The sequence below is a fragment of the Drosophila tropicalis genome, unplaced genomic scaffold (assembly GCF_018151085.1).
Source record: "Drosophila tropicalis isolate 14030-0801.00 unplaced genomic scaffold, ASM1815108v1 contig_258, whole genome shotgun sequence".
Taxonomy (NCBI): Eukaryota; Metazoa; Arthropoda; class Insecta; order Diptera; family Drosophilidae; genus Drosophila; species Drosophila tropicalis.
In genome coordinates this window covers 2,236,022-2,258,347 of record NW_027172710.1, presented here as the reverse complement: position 1 = coordinate 2,258,347, position 22,326 = coordinate 2,236,022, and the positions used below count along the sequence as shown (strand labels likewise).

Genomic DNA, 22,326 nt, shown 5'->3' with positions numbered 1-22,326 from the left:
CAAATCGGGAAATATAATGATGAAACGGAATTAAGTTCGGTAATGAGAATAAAGGTCGAAAACGACGAAATTGACATTGACTCAAATGCATCGAAAAGTACAAAGTGCGAAGTGAACAAACTTATCAAAAACTATAAGCCGGAAAAGTTAAAATCGACAAATGTTGAAATCCGTATTGTTTTAAAAGACGATAGTCCAATTTATTCGAGACCACGCAGATTCGCTTTTGCTGAACGGTGCATAATCGATGACCAAGTCGATCAGTGGCTGAAAGACGAAATAATAGAACAATCCGAGTCTGAATTCAGCAGTCCGGTCGTATTAGTAAAAAAACGCGATGGCACTCCACGTCTGTGCATTGATTATAGAAGAATAAACAAGGTAATAGTAAAAGACCATTTTCCATTACCTCTGATTGAAGATCAATTGGATCGGCTACAAGGAGCAACGGTTTTCAGCACAATCGATTTAAAGAATGGATTTTTCCATGTAGATGTTGAAAAAGAGAGTCGAAGATTCACCTCATTCGTTACACACAACGGACAGTATCAGTTTTTAAAAGTTCCTTTTGGATTGACGAACTCCCCTGGGGTATTTCAGAGACACGTTAATGCCATTTTTCGTGATTTAACCCGTGCTGGTACGGCTATTCCATACGTCGACGACATTATAATCCCTGGTAAAACTGAAGAAGAAGCCGTCTCCAATCTGAGAAATGTTTTGAAGCGATGTGAAGAATATGGTTTAGTCATTAACTTAAAGAAATGTTGCTTTTTGAAGAGAGAAATAGAATTTTTGGGGCATACTATAAAGAATCCGAAGATATGTATCTCAGACGCAAAGACCAAAGCTGTAAAAAAATTTTCTATGCCGATGAATCAAAAGCAGCTCCAAAGTTTTCTTGGCCTGGTTGGTTATTTTCGCAAGTTCATTGCAGATTTTTCGATTATAGCCAAGCCTCTTACTGATTTATTAAAAAACGACGCAATTTTTAGATTCAACGAGAGTCAGATAAAATCTTTTAATTTGCTAAAAGAATTGATAACACAGAAACCTGTTTTGCAAATATTTAACCCCAAGTTTGAAACAGAAGTACATACAGACGCATCGATTGATGGCTTCGGAGCAATTTTATTACAAAAGTTACCTGATGATAAAGAATTGCACCCTGTATACTACATGAGCAAAAAGACGACTGAAGCGGAAAGAAAATTCACTAGCTACGAATTAGAGATTTTGGCGGTAGTTGAAGCATTTCGTAAGTTCCGAGTTTACCTTCTAGGTATGCATTTTAAAGTCATAAGCGATTGTAATGCGTTTGCAAAGACGATGGATAAAAAAGATGTGTGCACTAGAGTCGCACGATGGATTCTTGAGATCCAAGAATTTGATTTTGATGTTGAGCACCGTGCAGGAAATCGTATACGTCATGCGGATGCGCTTAGTCGCTACCCTGTTATGATTATATCAGAAGATTACATACACAGTAAATTAAAGAATGTCCAAGCACAAGACGACCAATTGAAGGCTATAATCGATATCCTTGCTCAGAAAACTTCTCATAACAACTATTTTATGAAAGCTGGCATACTTTATAAGTTGGTTGATGATGAAGAACTAATTGTAGTTCCCTCTACTCTGCAACGGGAAATTATTAAACATGCTCACGAAAGAGGTCACTTTTCTGTGAAAAAGACGAAGGAAATAATTGCAAAGGAGTATTATATCCCAAAATTAGATGAGAAAATACAACACCAAATAAGATGCTGCATTCCATGTATAACACTTAATCGAAAGCTTGGTAAAAAAGAAGGAGAACTGCATCCACTGCCGAAAGAAGAACTGCCCTTTCAGACGTTCCACATCGATTTTCTTGGACCCTTAGAGTCAACTCACAAGCAGTATAAGCACATTCTTGCAGTTATCGATGGCTTTACAAAATTTTGCTGGTTGTACCCGACGAAAACGACATCTACGAAGGAAGTAATCACAAGACTACAACAACAAAGTTTAATTTTTGGAAATCCAGTTCAAATTATTTCTGACAGAGGTTCTGCGTTTACTTCTGAAGAGTTTAAAGAGTATTGCAAGGCAGAAAATATCGAACTTCACGCAGTTACGACTGGTCTTCCACAAGCGAACGGACAAGTCGAACGCCTTAACGCTGTTATTATATCCGTGTTGTCTAAGATTTCGATAGAAGACCCTAGCAAATGGTATAAGTTTGTCGGCAAAGTGCAACAAACGATTAACTCAACGTACAGCAGAAGCACACATTCAACGCCGTTCGAACTACTGATTGGTACAAAGATGCACACGAAAGACGACCTTAAGCTGAAAGAAATAATTCACGATGAGATGATTCAGATTTTTAACGACAACAGAGATGATCTACGGAATATAGCGAAGCAGCAGATCCTTCGTATGCAAGAAGAAAATAAGAAGACCTACAACTTACGTCGCAGACCTGCTTCCATATACAAAGTCGGTGATCTGGTAGCTATTAAAAGAACCCAACTTGGAGGAGGTTTGAAGCTAAAGCCCAAATATTTAGGTCCGTACCGCATTACCATGGTAAAGGCCAGAGATACATATGACGTGGTCAAAGATACATTGTTCAACGATGGTCCTAGGCGAACTACGACTTGCGCTGCCTATATGAAGCCGTGGGTTCCCTGTGACATAGACGACCAGGATGCATTCGAGGCGAATGCGTACTAGGATGGCCGAGTTGTGGGATTGGGTCTGGCAACTCTGTTGAGCGAGGCGAATTGAGCTAAAGACGGGGAGTCGAACCGAAAAGACGAGCGAGAGCGGTTGCAAAAAAGACGAAAGACGAAACGACGCGAAGCTGTAAAGACGACTAATTTCCAACTAAATCTAATTAAAATAATCAAATAAATAGTTTTACATTAAAATAAACTAAAATACTACAAAATAAATATAGTGAATAAAATAAATTCCTACATATAGGTCACACGTACACTATGCGTGAGTGACGGCAAGGGAGAATACCGGTGGCCAATGGGCCGCGCTATGCATACGTCACGCTCATGAGAGCGAAAGCAGTAAATTGCAAGCACCAAAAGAATTTCGTGAGCGAGAGAAAACAAAAGTGAGGGCCAAGCAAGCCCGAAAGACGGGTGCGGGGGACGCTTGGTACCGAAATGAAACCAAGTGAGGGCTATGCTTATGAAACGGGGAGTAGGGGGGAGAGTAAAGAAATTGTAAAACGAAAATGGCTTGTGGATTTGTGAGGGGAATATGCAAGCCGAAGGGGGAGGGATGAGCCATGGGGAAGCCCTCTATCTAATAGATACGAGATGCGTATGAAAGTGTTTTGCGTGGGGAATTAAATAATGTTATATATTAAAGTAATCAAGCTAATTATGTTTAAACGTTAATTTAGTTAATACAATTAGCATATATGTATGTAGATAATAATATTGAGTAAATGTGGGTGAATTTGGGTATGACGAGTGGATCAAAGGGAGCGACGGGCGACGGCAGCGTTGGCAGAGAAAGCAGAGAGAGTCAACGGGATACGGAGGGCGGCCAATAGAAAGGCGACGCCAATGCGAGAAAGTGATGCAAGTCAATACAAACAAGAAAGACAAGGACAAGGCATAAATGGGCGCTCAGCCGCAAAGAAAGTGGTCATATGCGCCAAGGATTTACGGGACTTTCACCACGCATAGCAACAAGTGGATGCGTGGGTGAAAGCAGAGGGTCGATGGAAATGTACCAGCTGTATAGCGGTACTACACCAAGATATTCCTGAGGCCGGGGGATCTGCCTATATAAAGGCAATGCCCATCAAGCAAATCATCAAGTCAACAAACTTACGAGTAACCTTAAGAAACTTATCATGGAAACACAAGGAACAACAGAAAAACTAAGAACTATACAGGCCTTACGAGTAACCTGTACAGCTTCATTCAATAATAACAAGTCCTTAAACAAGGATAACAAACACCGTACCCAAGCTAAAGTAAATTTGAGAGAAGCCAAGCAATCTCCAGGAGTCTCCAAAGTCAGTGGTAGGCACGAGGATATATCCTACTGCCGAAATTACAGGATCTATATATCCTGATGAGTACCAATTTCTGAGGAACATCCTGCGTCGTGATAACAGCCTTAAAGCAAAAGCATTCTCAACAAATTTTGCGAAAAGGGTGCAGAGGTGTATCACAAATCAAGCACACTGTACAGATCGAGGCAGTAGCCAGCAACGGCTACAGAAGCAAGAGGAAGACAGGGAAGGACGACGAGGGATTCGAAGTGACTCACCAACGCTGTCCAAGCCCAGAACTACCATCGAGAAACCGTCATATCCAACCAACTCCATTAACGATTTGAATAAACATACAATTAAACATTAGCAACTGAAATCGAACGTGTTTTAATTTCACCGGGGCACAAAATAAATTTGTTGTGCCGAACCTAGCCCAAGAGATATTGTAAATATCCCGAAGGACGAAAAAGGATCGTTACAACGGTTTCAATTCAAAAGATTAAGTTTTCTAGGCCTCGTGAAATATACTCTTTTAAAATTACAGTATCAAATGAGAATTTCTCAGCTATGGTAAACGCTGATTTTTGGCCAGAGAGCCTAGTCTAATAATATCGTCTAGTCATTGCATTCATTATCAAAATGTAAGAGGACTTCTTACCAAGCCCTCGAAACTGCTCTGCCAAACTTTTTCGGCTTACATATTAGCGTTTTCTGAAACTTGGCTCAACTCATCTGTTTTTGATAACGAAATTATTTCTAAAAACTTTATTTCTTATAGGCTTGTTCGTGTTGGTCATCTTGGTGCTGCAGTACTCATTGCTGTCAACTCGAATCTTTGTTCAAATGTTGTGCCGATTGATCTGCACTGAGGTGCTGAATTTATTTGCTTCAAAGTTACATGTTCCAACTTTAGCTTATACATTATTTGTTCTTATATTCCTTCAACTTCTGATATCATGACCTATTTGCACCATGCTGAGTTTTGCATTCCTTATAGTCTTAGGTGATTTTAACTTGCCTTATATTACTTGGCTGGTTGATGATAATCTCTCTTTCTTAATTCCTTCGTCTTAACATGCTTTCTTGATAGTCTACTTGAGTGTCCGCTATACCGTTAAATTCTTTATTCCTTTAAAGAATCCTTGATCTTGTTTTTGTCTCGGAGTAGGACTGTTATTTTGGTATCTCAGACACAGCCTCTTGTAAAGCTTGATGATTCTTATCACCCTACCATTGAATATATTTTTTCTTACAATACCGTTACTAATTCATTAAATAACATTTTAGTATCTCGTATTAAATATTTTCGTAAAACAAATGAGAATCTTCTTACCAACCTTATTTACTCTTTTGATTGGTCATTTTTATTTGAGTGCTGTGACATAGTTTATGCAGTGAATTTTTATACCATACACCCATAGGGTGAAATGGTATATTAAAGTCGCCAAAATGTATGTAACAGGCAGAAGGAAGCTTCTCCGACCCTGTAAAATATATATATTCTTGATCAGGATCAACAGCCGAGTCGATCTAGCCATGTCCGTCTGTCCGTCCGTCCGTCCGTCCGTCCGTCTGTATGAACACGCAGATCTCGGAGAATATAAGAGCTAGAGCTACCAAATTTGGTATGTATACTCGTGTATTATGCACATGTACAGAGTTAATTGGAATTTCGGCCACGCCCCCCCTACGCCCCAGGAATCACATAAAACTGTTTTTCTTAAAAAGTATGACAGCTAGAGACATCAAATTTAGTTTGTACACCCGATTAGTTAGCGCGCAGAAATTCATTGTTCAAACGTTTTGCCACGCCCCCTTACGCCCCCTGGAATCACATAAAACTGTTTTTCTTAAAAAGTATAATAGCTAGAGACATCAAATTTGGTTTATATGCTCGTTTAGTTAGCGCGCAGAAACTAATTGCTTAAACTTTTTGCCACGCCCCCTTCCGCCCCCAGAATTTACATAAAACTGATTTCCTTAAAATCTATGATAGCTACCGACATTAAGTTTGGTATGTAGACTAGCTTAATAGGCGCGCAGATATTGGCTATTTAAACATTTTGCCACGCCCACTTCCGCCCCCGCAAATTAAAAAAAACTGATTTTATCAAAAACTAACAAAGCTAAAGTCACTAAATTTAGTATGTATACTGGCATAGTAGAATTTATATATTTTCACATTTTGCCACGCCCACTTCCGCCTCCATAATTTAGAAAAAACCGATTTCCTCCTGTATTTTTTTTATTATCGCTATCAAATTCGGCAGACTAATTATTCTTATCTATTTCTATCAAACTACCAAATTTCATTGAAATCGGACTAGAAACATGCAAAATATGAGTATGAACGTATTTTACTAAGCGGTCCACAAGGCCAGAATTGGCCGTTGGCTAGTGGCGGCGCTAGAGTGCTCGTGTGTTCGTAGAGTGAGCGAGATAGCACATAGTATAAGATATGTAAAAACAATTTAATAGACAAACATTTGGTTTTCGAAATTTAAAATATTTGTTTCACCTGGTGTATGGTATACCCAAGTCGACGAGTCGACTTACTTGCTTCATTTCTACTGTGCTCTTAATTATCTTATTGATAAATGCGTTTTTGTCTGAATGTCTCTACCGTCTCCAGTGCGTCAGTCTGGTTCACACGTAGGCTATCTTATCTCTGTAACATTAAATCGAGATATTTTAAAAGATTTAAAAAAACTGGTTCGCGACTTGACTAGGCAAATTATTGTGTAGCGAACGAAAAATCAATTTTTTCTCTGAAATACTCAATGCTACAGTAATTTTTTTTTTTTTTTTGCGCTGTAAGGTTGAATTCTATAATAACCCCAAAAGATTTAACAACTTTGTTAATTCTAACAAACAAATCTAATATTTCTAACTAGCAGGGCATTGTCAATCTTGCCGCACTACCTACCGGATCCACTATTTCTCCTTGTCAGCATGGCTTCATGAAAGGTCGTTCGTCGCTTACCAACCTTTTAGAATTGACTACCCTTGTACACCATGGCTTCCGTAAGAAGCGTCAAACTGATGTTATTTACACCGACTTTAGTGAGGCTTTCGATACGATTGTTCATTCTATGCTTCTTACGAAACTTGCCATAAGGGGCTTTTCCCCGAAACTATTGGCTTGGTTAAAGTCGAATCTTATTGGCAGAACCCAAAGGGTGTCTTTTCGTTCCTCAATGTCTAAAACTGTTCGAGTTACGTCAGGTGTACCCCAAGGCAGTCATCTGGGCCCACTGTTATTTAGCTTGTTTATAAATGATTTGCCTTTGGCCTTGGCTCATTCACGCGTGCTCATGTTTGCGAATAACGTCAAGATTTGTTATTCCTATAATGATCCTTCTTTCCAACAGTACTTGCAATCAGATCTCGATGCAATTTGTGATTGGTGCCACGTTAATAAATTACAACGTAATGCTTCTAAGTGTTCTTTTATGACTTTCAGTCGTTTGTCTCCGCTCCTAGCTCATTACTCTATTAAGTCTGTTCTGTTGGATTGTGTAGCATCATTCAAAGACTTGTGCGTTATGTTTGACCCAAAACATTCATTTAATTTACATATATTTTCAATTGTCAATAGAGGATGCAGTCTTCTTGTCTTCATAAATCGTTGGGCCAAAGAATTTGATGACCCTTACGTAACAAAGGTTTTATACACTTCGTTAGTTCGCCCTACTCTAGAACAGTGGTCGGCACGGCCCATTCCCCGTTCTAGGGCCTAGCTCTGCCGCAGCGCTGTCGTCTCACATACACTGTAAATGCTCGTGTAGGTTCGGCAATGGCACTTCGGCAACAATTCGACTCGTGCTTATCAGAAAAAAATTTATTTTCAAAAAAAAAAATTGGTCCGCATGTCAAAACTACACCTAAAAATATGTTTGTTGACAAATGGAAAAATTGTTTTCTCTTGATTGACAATTTGAATTCGATGTGCAATGCGTTATTTGCTTTCAAGTTTCTTTAAAGTAGGTTATAATACAACAAATAAAAAAAAAAGGTTCGGACTTCGTGTTTGTTGCAACACACAAATCAGTTGCTGATTTTTGATTGTATGTGTGCCGACCCCTGCTCTAGAATATTGCTCGTCAGTGTGAAATCGTATTTGGCGTTCTCGTTCTCCATAAACTAATCAACAGTGAAGTCATTTCTACTAATCTACTAGATGCTCTATATTTTTGTGTTCCCTCACGCCGGACCAGAAACTTTATTTATAGGAAACTTAGTCATCTGACTGACTAACTACTCTCATCACGAACCTTTTCGTTTTTTTTGCCAATCTTTTAACAACCTTTCTCACCTTATCTCTTCTCATCTTTCTGTTTCTTCCCTTTGCGCTATACTTTTTAATAGTTTACAGCGAAACTGCTTATTATATTTTGGACTTTGCAGTGCAACTCATCCCTGACCACATGGCATTGGCTGGCACCTTGTGCAAAAAAAAAAACACCTCCACCGGGTAGGAAATGTTTAGTTGTGTATAAGGCTAAGCTTACTTTCTTTAATTTATTGTTATCTGTTTTTAGTTAGTTGACGTAAAATAAAACCAGAGGGCCGGGGCTAACTTTGACCGCGTCAAAGTTTGTATACCCTTGCAAATTTTTTGGTAACTCTTTCCTTACCTATTAGCCATCAATGTGAAAGAACGTTTTATCTAAAAAGGCTTATGTTTGCGAAAGAATGGCCTACAATCATAGTAAATAACTAATATATTGATCATAGTCACTGTTTTCCAGCGATCGTTCCTATGGGAGCTATTTGATATAGTCACCCGATGTTTGTCGAATTCGGCACAGTCATTAACAGATATATTAAACTAACAAATGTTTAATTTAAAAGCAATCGCGTTAAAAGTAACGAAATTATTTACAAAAGTCACTGTTTTTGACCGATCGTTCTTATGGGAGCCATATGATATAGTCACCCGATCTTGATCAAATTTGTCACAGTAGATTATAGGCGTAATAAACTCTCTAATGTTAAGTTTCACGACACTAGCACAGAAAATAAAGAAGTTATTGAGAAAAGTCGCTGTTCGTGACTTTGGGGTTTGTATGCGAGCTATATGAAATAGTAGTCCGATCGAGCTGAATCCGGGATATACAAACTGTGCAATGTATAGAAGCCAACATGCGAAGTAAGCTCTTACGGTTTAAGATGAGATCGCGTTCAGACGGCCCTACGGACGGATATGGCTATTTGATACAATTACAATATACTTTATATTGTCGGAGATGCTTCATTCTATGCGTTGCACACTTCTGACCATAAAATAATATATCCATTTTGCAAGAATATGAAGAGAATGATCAGAATAGAATAGTCACGAAGGAATGTACCCCCGAAGGTGAGGAAGAGGAAATTGTCAGCGAAATAGATAAGGAAAATGAAAACGAAATAGTTAAGGAAAATGATAGGGAAATGGTTAAGGAAAGTAATGGCAGGATTGTTAATAAAATAGAAAATGAGGGTGTTATTGAGTTAGTCAATGAAAGTTAGAGTTAGTCCCAGTCATTTCACTCGTTGCAAAGGACAGACGTGTTTCTTTTGCGCTTATCAAATCTTATTTTTTTCGCGATAAAATAATTTGGTATTACTTATAAAAGCACTTTCTGCATAACTAAAGTTTTCATTTCGCGATTGCTTTCAATAGTTTTTGTGCACTTAAATCAAACAATTCCAACATATTTAAATTTAATTTTACAACAAAACTTGCATTAGCGGTGTTGTTGTCCCTTTTGCTTTTGTCTTAAATTTCTTTTGTTTTGTCTTAAATTTTACCGTTGTAACGAACTATCGCTCTCTTGCGTACAAATTGTTGGTGCATGTGTTCAATTGTACGCGCTTTCTCGCTGTCTCCTATTTTTGCGACTCAGTGATACGTGTTTTTGTTTTTATGTTTTGTTATTAGTATATTCTTGTGAATTTTTTACTCTTCTGTTGTGAAGGCTTAATCTGTACACTTAATCTATAACCCTTATATCAGAACTGGTCAGTATATTCCTATACACATATTTTGCTACCTTTAAAATTTTCTTTATTCCTTTTTTAATTAAAGTAAACTTTTTAATAAAATGGTTGTCTGTTAAAAAAATAATTGAATAGTTGCCACTAAGGCGGTTGACTCCCATGATTATATTCTTTGTTGGCTGTGTGACAAAGCGGTTCATGTTTAGTGTGCAGGTTACACAGGCAGAATCAAGGAGTCTATTGCTAAAGGTGGTGGCTTAAAATATGGATGTGATGCTTGCCGGGAGGTCGAGAATGGGATCCAGTCATACTAGAGATAGTTTGGACACTTTGAGGGCAGATTTTAACAAACGCCAAGGCAAGTTTACTGCGGTGGAGACTCAGTTCAGAAGCTTATCGCTTATCGCTGAGTGAGTCTCCGAAACGTAAAAGAACCAGTCCTTGGGGTGTTTATTTATCTGTTGATCCTCCAGCGTCTCTTATCGTTCCCGACCGGTCTCATCCACCGTGCACTCCCAATGTACAGCAATTTATATCGTTTAAGTGTCCATTTGCGAATGCGAATAGTAAGGAATTACCGGTATCACCTGGGAATGTTCTTTTAAAAACGATGCTTATTGTAGTGTCCGATTTGTCCGGGCAATTACCCATTCCAATGGATATTGCCGATAGTTCTAAAAGTATCAAGGGCCCCGTAAACAAGTTGGCTGCTGCAGTGGGTGACTTGTCCAAAGTTGCTGCTGCGGCTGACGCCTCGGGACCGCGGCCTCTCGTTGGCATACCACCAAAGAAACATATATTTGTTTCTAGGCTAGACCCTGTTGCCACATCTGATGATGTAATAGCTTATAATCGGAAGAAAGTTGACGTCTCAAATATTGCGGTGGAAAAGTTTAAATTTTCGCATTCTCGGGACATTTCGTCCTTTAAAATTAATGTTTCTGCCAATATCTTCGACATTATATGTCGAGAAGATTTTTGACCGAAACATAGTCAAGGAACATAGTTAAGGAATATATATGCTGATACATCAGCAACCGCTGATGTGTCAAAAAACTACGGGACGAAACTCCTGTAGCCTGAGTTTCCAGAACGTAAGAGGACTGAAATCAAAACTTCCTAATCTCTATGTAGATAGTCTTTCTTTTGAACATAACATTCTAGCTTTTACAGAGACGTAGCTAAAATCTAATATTGCTGATGCGACCGGATTTCTCGCATTGGCGGTGGCGTTCTGATAGCTGTTGATGCTGATTTATCATCTGAAATAATTCAATATTCTAATACCCAGGATATTGAGTTTGTCGGTGTTAAAGTAAATTTTAAATTTTTTAATGCTTTTATTACTTGTTCCTTTATTCCACCATTATCAGACATGGTGGTATATTTAAATTATTTAGAGGCGATTCAGTTTGTCTCCTCTTTAGTTTCCAGTCAAGACATGCTCATAGTTGTAGGTGATTTTAATTTACCCGCTTTAGCATGGTTACCAACCGATGAATGTACCATGTTGCTACCCTCTTGGTCACATGACTTTTTTGATGGCCTTCTAGGATTATCTTTATCCCAAGTCAATTCTGTCTTAAATTCTAATGGAAAATCGTTAGATCTTATTTTTGTATTGGATTCTTCTTATTGTAATGTTTCTAGGATTGAACCATTTGTTCTTCCCGAAGACAAATTTCATACTACATTAAATTTAAAAATTGATCTGCCCTTGCTTTCACCATTACTTGGTTCAACTGAGTTACCTCTAACTAGGTGCTTTCGTAAGACTGACTTTGCCAGCCTTAATGAAAACATTACTACTACCGATTGGTCAATTGTAGAGATATGAACTCAGCTGTTCGTTTTTTCTATGATACTCTGAATTCACTCTTTGATATTTGTGTGCCTCTTGGTAGGCTGGAGCGGCTTAACAAACCTGGTTCTCTCGTGAATTATGCAATTTGAAAAATGTGCAGACACGACATAATAAGAAGTTTCAAAAAACACGTCGTTCATCAGATTATGCTCTGTATACAGTCGCTCGTTCAAAATTCATGATGCTTAATACACAATACTATAAGAACTATCTTCAGCGGTGTAAGCTTCAGTTTTCTTCTGACCCTAAACAATTCTATAATTTTGTTAATTCTAAACGTAAGACCTCTGTGCACCCATCTTTTTTGTCTTTTCAAAATAAAAAAGCGAGCACTGATCAGGCAATTGCTGAAATGCTTGCTAATTTTTTCAAACCAACCTATTTCTCAACGGAATATCGAGCAAGTCCGTATCCTTATCATTTAGAAAAAGCTAATTGCATTTTCAATCCAGTGATTGATGAAAGTTCTCTTCTTAGCGAACTTAAACTAGTTAAACCTAATTATTCTCCGGGGCCAGATGGTCTTCCTGGATGTGTACTCAGGTTCTGTGCAAACGCATTATGTAAACCCATTTTAAAATTGTTTCTATTGTCTTTTGAATCTTCCTCTTTTCCATCTATTTGGAAAGAGTCGTATATCATTCCTCTGCATAAAAATGGCAAAAAGTCCGAAGCCTCTAACTACAGGGGTATCTCAAAATTGTCCGCTATTCCGAAAGCAGAGGACCCTAAAAGGTTCATGCATAGCATAGTTAGAAGAACAACGACTAAGGGATAAAGGTATCAAAGGATGTCTACTCCGTCTACATGGTACCGACAGATTCACCTGAGCTAATAACTCAGGCGAGTCGATATCACCAATTAGGAGCTTGTGCATAAAAATGACACCAAGCATAATTCTACGGTTAGTTAGGGACGGAAGGTTAATCAAGAGAAGTCTACTAGAATACGAAGGCAAATTGACATTGCGATCCCAGCTTAAGCCACGAAGAGCAAATAGCAAGAACTGCTTTTGAACGGATTCAAGTCTAATCTGGTGCGACTCATATTGAGGTGACCAAATGCAAGATCCATACTCTAAAATAGGACGGACAAGCAAAGTAAAAACTTTAGTTGTATAGGGGTCATCAAATTCTTTTGACCATCTTTAAATGAAACCCAGGACACTCATGGCCTTTGCGACCGTGGGTATTAAAATTTAACTTATGGTCCATAAGTACGCCCAAATCATTCATATTATTTAGACGTTCTAAAGGGCTATTGTTTAGAAAATAAGTGACCAGTTGAGGAGACTTACTTACCTTACATTTGGTAGTGTTAAGATTTAGTAGATTAAATTGGCACCAGGATTGAACGTTTTTAAGATCAGCTTGTAGCCGACTAAATGAATCTGTATCTTTATGAGTAAGACAAAGTTTGACATCGTCAGCATACATAAGCACACGCGAATGAACAATGACTGATGGTTGTCTGTTAAAAAAATAATTGAATAGTTGCCACTAACGCGGTTGACTCCCATGATTATATTCTTTGTTGGCTGTGTGACAAAGCGGTTCATGTTTAGTGTGCAGGTTACACAGGCAGAATCAAGGAGTCTATTGCTAAAGGTGGTGGCTTAAAATATGGATGTGATGCTTGCCGGGAGGTCGAGAATGGGATCCAGTCATACTAGAGATAGTTTGGACACTTTGAGGGCAGATTTTAACATACGCCAAGGCAAGTTTACTGCGGTGGAGACTCAGTTCAGAAGCTTATCGCTTATCGCTGAGTGAGTCTCCGAAACGTAAAAGAACCAGTCCTTGGGGTGTTTATTTATCTGTTGATCCTCCAGCGTCTCTTATCGTTCCCGACCGGTCTCATCCACCGTGCACTCCCAATGTACAGCAATTTATATCGTTTAAGTGTCCATTTGCGAATGCGAATAGTAAGGAATTACCGGTATCACCTGGGAATGTTCTTTTAAAAACGATGCTTATTGTAGTGTCCGATTTGTCCGGGCAATTACCCATTCCAATGGATATTGCCGATAGTTCTAAAAGTATCAAGGGCCCCGTAAACAAGTTGGCTGCTGCAGTGGGTGACTTGTCCAAAGTTGCTGCTGCGGCTGACGCCTCGGGACCGCGGCCTCTCGTTGGCATACCACCAAAGAAACATATATTTGTTTCTAGGCTAGACCCTGTTGCCACATCTGATGATGTAATAGCTTATAATCGGAAGAAAGTTGACGTCTCAAATATTGCGGTGGAAAAGTTTAAATTTTCGCATTCTCGGGACATTTCGTCCTTTAAAATTAATGTTTCTGCCAATATCTTCGACATTATATGTCGAGAAGATTTTTGACCGAAACATAGTCAAGGAACATAGTTAAGGAATATATATGCTGATACATCAGCAACCGCTGATGTGTCAAAAAACTACGGGACGAAACTCCTGTAGCCTGAGTTTCCAGAACGTAAGAGGACTGAAATCAAAACTTCCTAATCTCTATGTAGATAGTCTTTCTTTTGAACATAACATTCTAGCTTTTACAGAGACGTAGCTAAAATCTAATATTGCTGATGCGACCGGATTTCTCGCATTGGCGGTGGCGTTCTGATAGCTGTTGATGCTGATTTATCATCTGAAATAATTCAATATTCTAATACCCAGGATATTGAGTTTGTCGGTGTTAAAGTAAATTTTAAATTTTTTAATGCTTTTATTACTTGTTCCTTTATTCCACCATTATCAGACATGGTGGTATATTTAAATTATTTAGAGGCGATTCAGTTTGTCTCCTCTTTAGTTTCCAGTCAAGACATGCTCATAGTTGTAGGTGATTTTAATTTACCCGCTTTAGCATGGTTACCAACCGATGAATGTACCATGTTGCTACCCTCTTGGTCACATGACTTTTTTGATGGCCTTCTAGGATTATCTTTATCCCAAGTCAATTCTGTCTTAAATTCTAATGGAAAATCGTTAGATCTTATTTTTGTATTGGATTCTTCTTATTGTAATGTTTCTAGGATTGAACCATTTGTTCTTCCCGAAGACAAATTTCATACTACATTAAATTTAAAAATTGATCTGCCCTTGCTTTCACCATTACTTGGTTCAACTGAGTTACCTCTAACTAGGTGCTTTCGTAAGACTGACTTTGCCAGCCTTAATGAAAACATTACTACTACCGATTGGTCAATTGTAGAGATATGAACTCAGCTGTTCGTTTTTTCTATGATACTCTGAATTCACTCTTTGATATTTGTGTGCCTCTTGGTAGGCTGGAGCGGCTTAACAAACCTGGTTCTCTCGTGAATTATGCAATTTGAAAAATGTGCAGACACGACATAATAAGAAGTTTCAAAAAACACGTCGTTCATCAGATTATGCTCTGTATACAGTCGCTCGTTCAAAATTCATGATGCTTAATACACAATACTATAAGAACTATCTTCAGCGGTGTAAGCTTCAGTTTTCTTCTGACCCTAAACAATTCTATAATTTTGTTAATTCTAAACGTAAGACCTCTGTGCACCCATCTTTTTTGTCTTTTCAAAATAAAAAAAGCGAGCACTGATCAGGCAATTGCTGAAATGCTTGCTAATTTTTTCAAACCAACCTATTTCTCAACGGAATATCGAGCAAGTCCGTATCCTTATCATTTAGAAAAAGCTAATTGCATTTTCAATCCAGTGATTGATGAAAGTTCTCTTCTTAGCGAACTTAAACTAGTTAAACCTAATTATTCTCCGGGGCCAGATGGTCTTCCTGGATGTGTACTCAGGTTCTGTGCAAACGCATTATGTAAACCCATTTTAAAATTGTTTCTATTGTCTTTTGAATCTTCCTCTTTTCCATCTATTTGGAAAGAGTCGTATATCATTCCTCTGCATAAAAATGGCAAAAAGTCCGAAGCCTCTAACTACAGGGGTATCTCAAAATTGTCCGCTATTCCGAAAGCTTTTGAGAAAATTATAACTTCTCAATTGCAACATTTTTGCAGCTCTATTATTTCGCCATCCCAACATGGGTTTGTGAAACGTAGATCTACAACCACTAACCTTTTAGAATTTACATCAATAATTATCAAGGGGTTCAAAAATGGTAAACAAACTGATGTAATATATACTGACTTTAGCAAATCCTTTGATTCCGTTAATCATACCCTATTACTTTCTAAGCTGAGCGACATTGGGTTTCCACCCCTTTTCCTTTCTTGGGTTAGAGAATATTTAACAAATAGAAAACAGAAGGTACTTTTTAAGTCTTCTTTTTCCGCTTCCATTCCTGTGACTTCTGGTGTACCTCAAGGTAGTCATCTTGGCCCTCTGCTCTTCACACTATTTATTAACGATCTTCCATCAGTCATTGTTCATTCCCGTGTGCTTATGTATGCTGACGATGTCAAACTTTGTCTTATCCTGGTGCCTGGTGTCAATCCTGGTGCCAATTTAATCTACTAAATCTTAACACTACCAAATGTAAGGTAATGACTTTTTTTCCGTAACTCTCCTCAACTGGTCACTTATTTTCTAAACAACAGCCCTCTAGAACGTCTAAATAATATGAATGATTTAGGCGTACTTATGGACCATAAGTTTAATTTTAACACCCATATTTCCACCACGGTCGCAAAGGCCATGAGTGTCCTGGGTTTCATTAAAAGATGGTCAAAAGAATTTGATGACCCCTATACAACTAAAGTTTTTACTTTGCTTGTCCGTCCTATTTTAGAGTATGGGTCTCGCATTTGGTCACCTTGAATCCGTTCAAAAGCAGTTCTTGATATTTGCACTTCGTTGCTTAAGGTGGGATCGCAGGGGCCACTTGAACGTACTGCGCATAGTATCGTCAACGTCCGCTATTAAAGAATTAGATCTGATAGAAAATCCGAAGATAGAAAAGAAATTGCTAATGTACAGTCTTTCAACAAAATAGAATATGAATTTATAAATATCGAGTCTTTTCACACTGGAGTTGATTGCAAAATAGGTGAAGATTTTAAAGATTTTAAGGTCCGGAAAATGTTTGCGCGGTTAATTTGGGGGGTCAAAATTTTTCAGTTGTGCACCTAGAAGATTCTCATATTTTGAGAAAGGGAATCTCAATATTAGACGGCTTTTTCGAGAAAAAGATCGTTCCCACTATTGAGTCGGAGTATGCTTCAACCATTGTGTTAGTGCCTTAAAAAGCTGACGAGATAAGGTTGTGCATTGACTCCAGAAGATTAAACAAAGTTTTGATTAAAGACTACACTATACCTGTGATATAAGATTTGTTAGACAAGCTTGGAGACAAACTTTTTTTCAAAACTGGATCTTAAAAATGACTATATTAACGTAATAATGGAGAAAAATTCAGTTAAATATCCGGACGTCTAAAAAATATTCAGTGTTTCAAAGATTTGTTAACAAAATTTTTATAGATAAGATAAGAGATAGTAAAGTACTAGTGTATCAAGACGCTATCAATGTTTGGCTTTTTATCTTATCGTCGTTTCATTAGAAACGTTTCGTTAATTGCGGAACCACTCTATGACCTATGGAACAAAGATAGGGTGTTCAAACACTGGAGATGGAAAAGAAGAGCTAGATTGTTTTTCGTTGATCAAATATAAGTTAGCAAAAGCGCCAGTTTTGGCAATGTATAACCACAAGAACGAGGTGGAGCTGCATTGTTATACGAGCGCGTTAAACTTTGGGGCAATGTTGTTGCAAAAGAATGAAGTCAAAAAACTGCACCCTGTTTTTATACCATATATATTATATATGGTATATTAAAGTCGCCAAAATGTATGTAACAGGCATAAGGAAGTTTCTCTTTCTCCTCTATAAAGTATATATATTCTTGATCAGGATCAACAGCCGAGTCGATCTAGCCATGTCCGTCTGCCCGTCCGTCCGTCCGCCTGTATGGACACGCAGATCTCGGAGGCTATAAGAGCTAGAGCCACCAAGTTTGGTATGTAAACTCGTGTAGTATGTAAATGTACAGAGTAAATTTGAATTTTTTTTTACGCCCCCTGAGGCCCCCAGGAATCACATAAAACTGTTTTTCTTAAAAAGTATAACAGCTAGAGACATCAAATTTGGTTTATATACTGGTTTAGTTAGTTCGCCCTTGGAATTTAAATTAGCGGACGTTGACGATACTATGCGCAGTACGTTCAAGTGGCCCCTACGACACCAGGACATACCCTGTTACGCGCGAGCCCAAGCAGATAACTGCCCACCTCCCACCCGACCGACCGAGAGGTGCAGCCGTATAACGCACGGCACGAATCGCGTGGACAAATACACAATAGAATAAACAGACAAACAAATACTACTATAGCTATCTATTAACTAAATGGGATACGATAGATGTTTTAAGCATATTAATAGAAAACTCAGAGCCGATTACTGGGAATAGAAGGTTGAAATCAGAGCAGAGGACCCTAAAAGGTTCATGCATAGCATAGTTAGAAGAACAACGACTAAGGGATAAAGGTATCAAAGGATGTCTACTCCGTCTACATGGTACCGACAGATTCACCTGAGCTAATAACTCAGGCGAGTCGATATCACCAATTAGGAGCTTGTGCATAAAAATGACACCAAGCATAATTCTACGGTTAGTTAGGGACGGAAGGTTAATCAAGAGAAGTCTACTAGAATACGAAGGCAAATTGACATTGCGATCCCAGCTTAAGCCACGAAGAGCAAATAGCAAGAACTGCTTTTGAACGGATTCAAGTCTAATCTGGTGCGACTCATATTGAGGTGACCAAATGCAAGATCCATACTCTAAAATAGGACGGACAAGCAAAGTAAAAACTTTAGTTGTATAGGGGTCATCAAATTCTTTTGACCATCTTTAAATGAAACCCAGGACACTCATGGCCTTTGCGACCGTGGGTATTAAAATTTAACTTATGGTCCATAAGTACGCCCAAATCATTCATATTATTTAGACGTTCTAAAGGGCTATTGTTTAGAAAATAAGTGACCAGTTGAGGAGACTTACTTACCTTACATTTGGTAGTGTTAAGATTTAGTAGATTAAATTGGCACCAGGATTGAACGTTTTTAAGATCAGCTTGTAGCCGACTAAATGAATCTGTATCTTTATGAGTAAGACAAAGTTTGACATCGTCAGCATACATAAGCACACGCGAATGAACAATGACTGATGGAAGATCGTTAATAAATAGTGTGAAGAGCAGAGGGCCAAGATGACTACCTTGAGGTACACCAGAAGTCACAGGAATGGAAGCGGAAAAAGAAGACTTAAAAAGTACCTTCTGTTTTCTATTTGTTAAATATTCTCTAACCCAAGAAAGGAAAAGGGGTGGAAACCCAATGTCGCTCAGCTTAGAAAGTAATAGGGTATGATTAACAGAATCAAAGGATTTGCTAAAGTCAATATATATTACATCAGTTTGTTTACCATTTTTGAACCCCTTGATATTTATTGATGTAAATTCTAAAAGGTTAGTGGTTGTAGATCTACGTTTCACAAACCCATGTTGGGATGGCGAAATAATAGAGCTGCAAAAATGTTGCAATTGAGAAGTTATAATTTTCTCAAAAGCTTTCGGAATAGCGGACAATTTTGAGATACCCCTAGAGTTAGAGGCTTCGGACTTTTTGCCATTTTTATGCAGAGGAATGATATCCGACTCCTTCCAAATAGGTGGAAAAGAGGAAGATTCGACAGACAATAGAAACAATTTTAAAATGGGTTTACATAATGCGTTTGCACAGAACCTGAGTACACATCCAGGAAGACCATCTGGCCCCGGAGAATAATTAGGTTTAACTAGTTTAAGTTCGCTAAGAAGAGAACTTTCATCAATCACTGGATTGAAAATGCAATTAGCTTTTTCTAAATGATAAGGATACGGACTTGCTCGATATTCCGTTGAGGAATAAGTTGTTTTGAAAAAATTCGCAAACATATCGGCAATTGCCTGATCAGTGCTCGCTTTTTTATTTTGAAAAGACAAAAAAGATGGGTGCACAGAGGTCTTACGTTTAGAATTAACAAAATTTTAGAATTGTTTAGGGTCAGCAGAAAACTGAAGCTTACACCGCTGAAGATAGTTCTTATAGTATTGTGTATTAAGCATCATGAATTTTGAACGAGCGACTGTATACAGAGCATAATCTGATGAACGACGTGTTTTTTGAAACTTCTTATTATGTCGTGTCTGCACATTTTTCAAATTGCATAATTCACGAGAGAACCAGGTTTGTTAAGCCGCTCCAGCCTACCAAGAGGCACACAAATATCAAAGAGTGAATTCAGAGTATCATAGAAAAAACGAACAGCTGAGTTCATATCTCTACAATTGACCAATCGGTAGTAGTAATGTTTTCATTAAGGCTGGCAAAGTCAGTCTTACGAAAGCACCTAGTTAGAGGTAACTCAGTTGAACCAAGTAATGGTGAAAGCAAGGGCAAATCAATTTTTAAATTTAATGTAGGATGAAATTTGTCTTCTGGAAGAACACATAAGAAGAATCCAATACAAAAATAAGATCTAACGATTTTCTATTAGAATTTAAGACAGCTAAATAGACGCGCAGATATTGGCTATTTTAAAATTTTGCCACGCCCATTTCCGCCCCCGCAAATTAAAAAAAACTGATTTTACCAAAAAGGAACAACGCTAAAGTCACCAAATTTAGTATGCACACTGGCTTAGTATGCGCGCAGAGTATACATCTTTTCATATTTTGCCACGCCCACTTCCGCCTTCATAATTTAAAAAAAACGATTTCCTCCTGTAGGTTTTTGACTATCACAATTAAATTCAACAGACTAATTAATCTTAACTATTTCTTCCAAACTACCAAATTTTATTGAAATCGGACTAGAAACATGCAAAATATGCGTATGAACGTCTTTTACTACGCAGTCCACAAAGCCAGAAATGGCCGTTGGCTAGTGGTGGCGCTAGAGTGCTCGTGTGTTTATAGAGTGAGCGAGATAGCACATAGTATGAAGCATTTAAAAACAATTGAATAGACAATTTAATAGACATACATTTGGTTTTCGAAATTTGAAATATTTGTTTCACCTGGTGTATGGTATACCCAAGTCGGCCAGTCGACTTACTCATAATCAGGGTACCACAGTTTCTTTTTAGGGACCTTAGCAATAGTATATGCAGTACGCAGGTTCAGAGAGTGAGGTGAGATATTTTAAGGTACTAACAGATTTTAATTCGCTGACTATCACTCCCAATCGAATTGAATTGAATCCAAGGTTTGCGAGATGGGCTCTTGAGCTACACAATTATGTTTATGAAATAGTACAGAGGTCTGAAAGGAAAACAAAGTATTTTGTCAACAAAATTAAATGCAAGTTCGACCCCGGGTTTTGCCAAAAGAAAAAATTTTTTTTATTTTGTAATAATTTATTTATTGTTTTTTCTGAAAATAAAAAAAACTTTAGCAACTGATTTAGAAATAATTGACTTCAAGAACAGCTTTGTAGGAAAGTCTAATAAGCCATGTAAGTGTACAGCTGTTATATGAAATGCACAAAATTGTAATTCTTTTTATACCATACACCCATAGGGTGAAATGGTATATTAAAGTCGCCAAAATGTATGTAACAGGCAGAAGGAAGCTTCTCCGACCCTATAAAGTATATATATTCTTGATCAGGATGAATAGCCGAGTCGATCTAGCCATGTCCGTCTGTCCGTCCGTCCGTCCGTCCGTCCGTCCGTATGAACACGCAGATCTCGGAGACTATAAGAGCTAGAGCCACCAAATTTGGTATGTATACTCGTGTAGTATGCACATGTTCAGAGTTAATTGGAATTTCGGCCACGCCCCCTTACGCCCCCAGGAATCACATAAAACTGTTTTTCTTAAAAAGTATAACAGCTAGAGACATCAAATTTGGTTTATATACTCGTTTAGTTGGCGCGCAGAAACTAATTGTTTAAACTTTTTGCCACGCCCCCTTCCGCCCCCGGAATTTACATAAAACTGATTTTCTTAAAAACTATGACAGCTACCGACATCAAATTTGGTGTGCAGACTAGTTTAATAGACGCGCAGAAACTGGCTATTTAAAAATTTTGCCACGCCCACTTCCGCCCCCGCAAATCAAACAAAACTGATTTTATCAAAAACAAACAAAGCTAAAGTCACCAAATTTAGTATGTATACTGGCTTAGTATTCGCGCAGAGTATATATATTTTCATATTTTGCCACGCCCACTTCCGCCTTCATAATTAAGAAAAAACCGATTTTCTCCTGTAGTTTTTTGACTATCGCATTCAAATTCGGCAGACTAATTAATCTTATCTATTTCTACAAAACTACCAAATTTTATTGAAATCGGACTAGAAACATGCAAAATATGCGTATGAACGTATTTTACTACGCGGTCCACAAGGCCAGAATTGGCCGTTGGCTAGTAGCGGCGCTAGAGTGCTCGTGTGTTCGTAGAGTGAGCGAGATAGCACATACTACGAAAC

At 38.1% G+C, this 22,326-nt stretch overlaps 1 protein-coding gene across 1 annotated transcript in view; it reads right to left on the bottom strand.

Moving 5' to 3' along the window:
• Window positions 1-22,326, bottom strand: part of CtsL4 (Cathepsin L4) — a 311,687-nt gene that overhangs the window by 208,260 nt on the left and 81,101 nt on the right. The gene's annotated exons all lie outside the window — the stretch shown is intronic.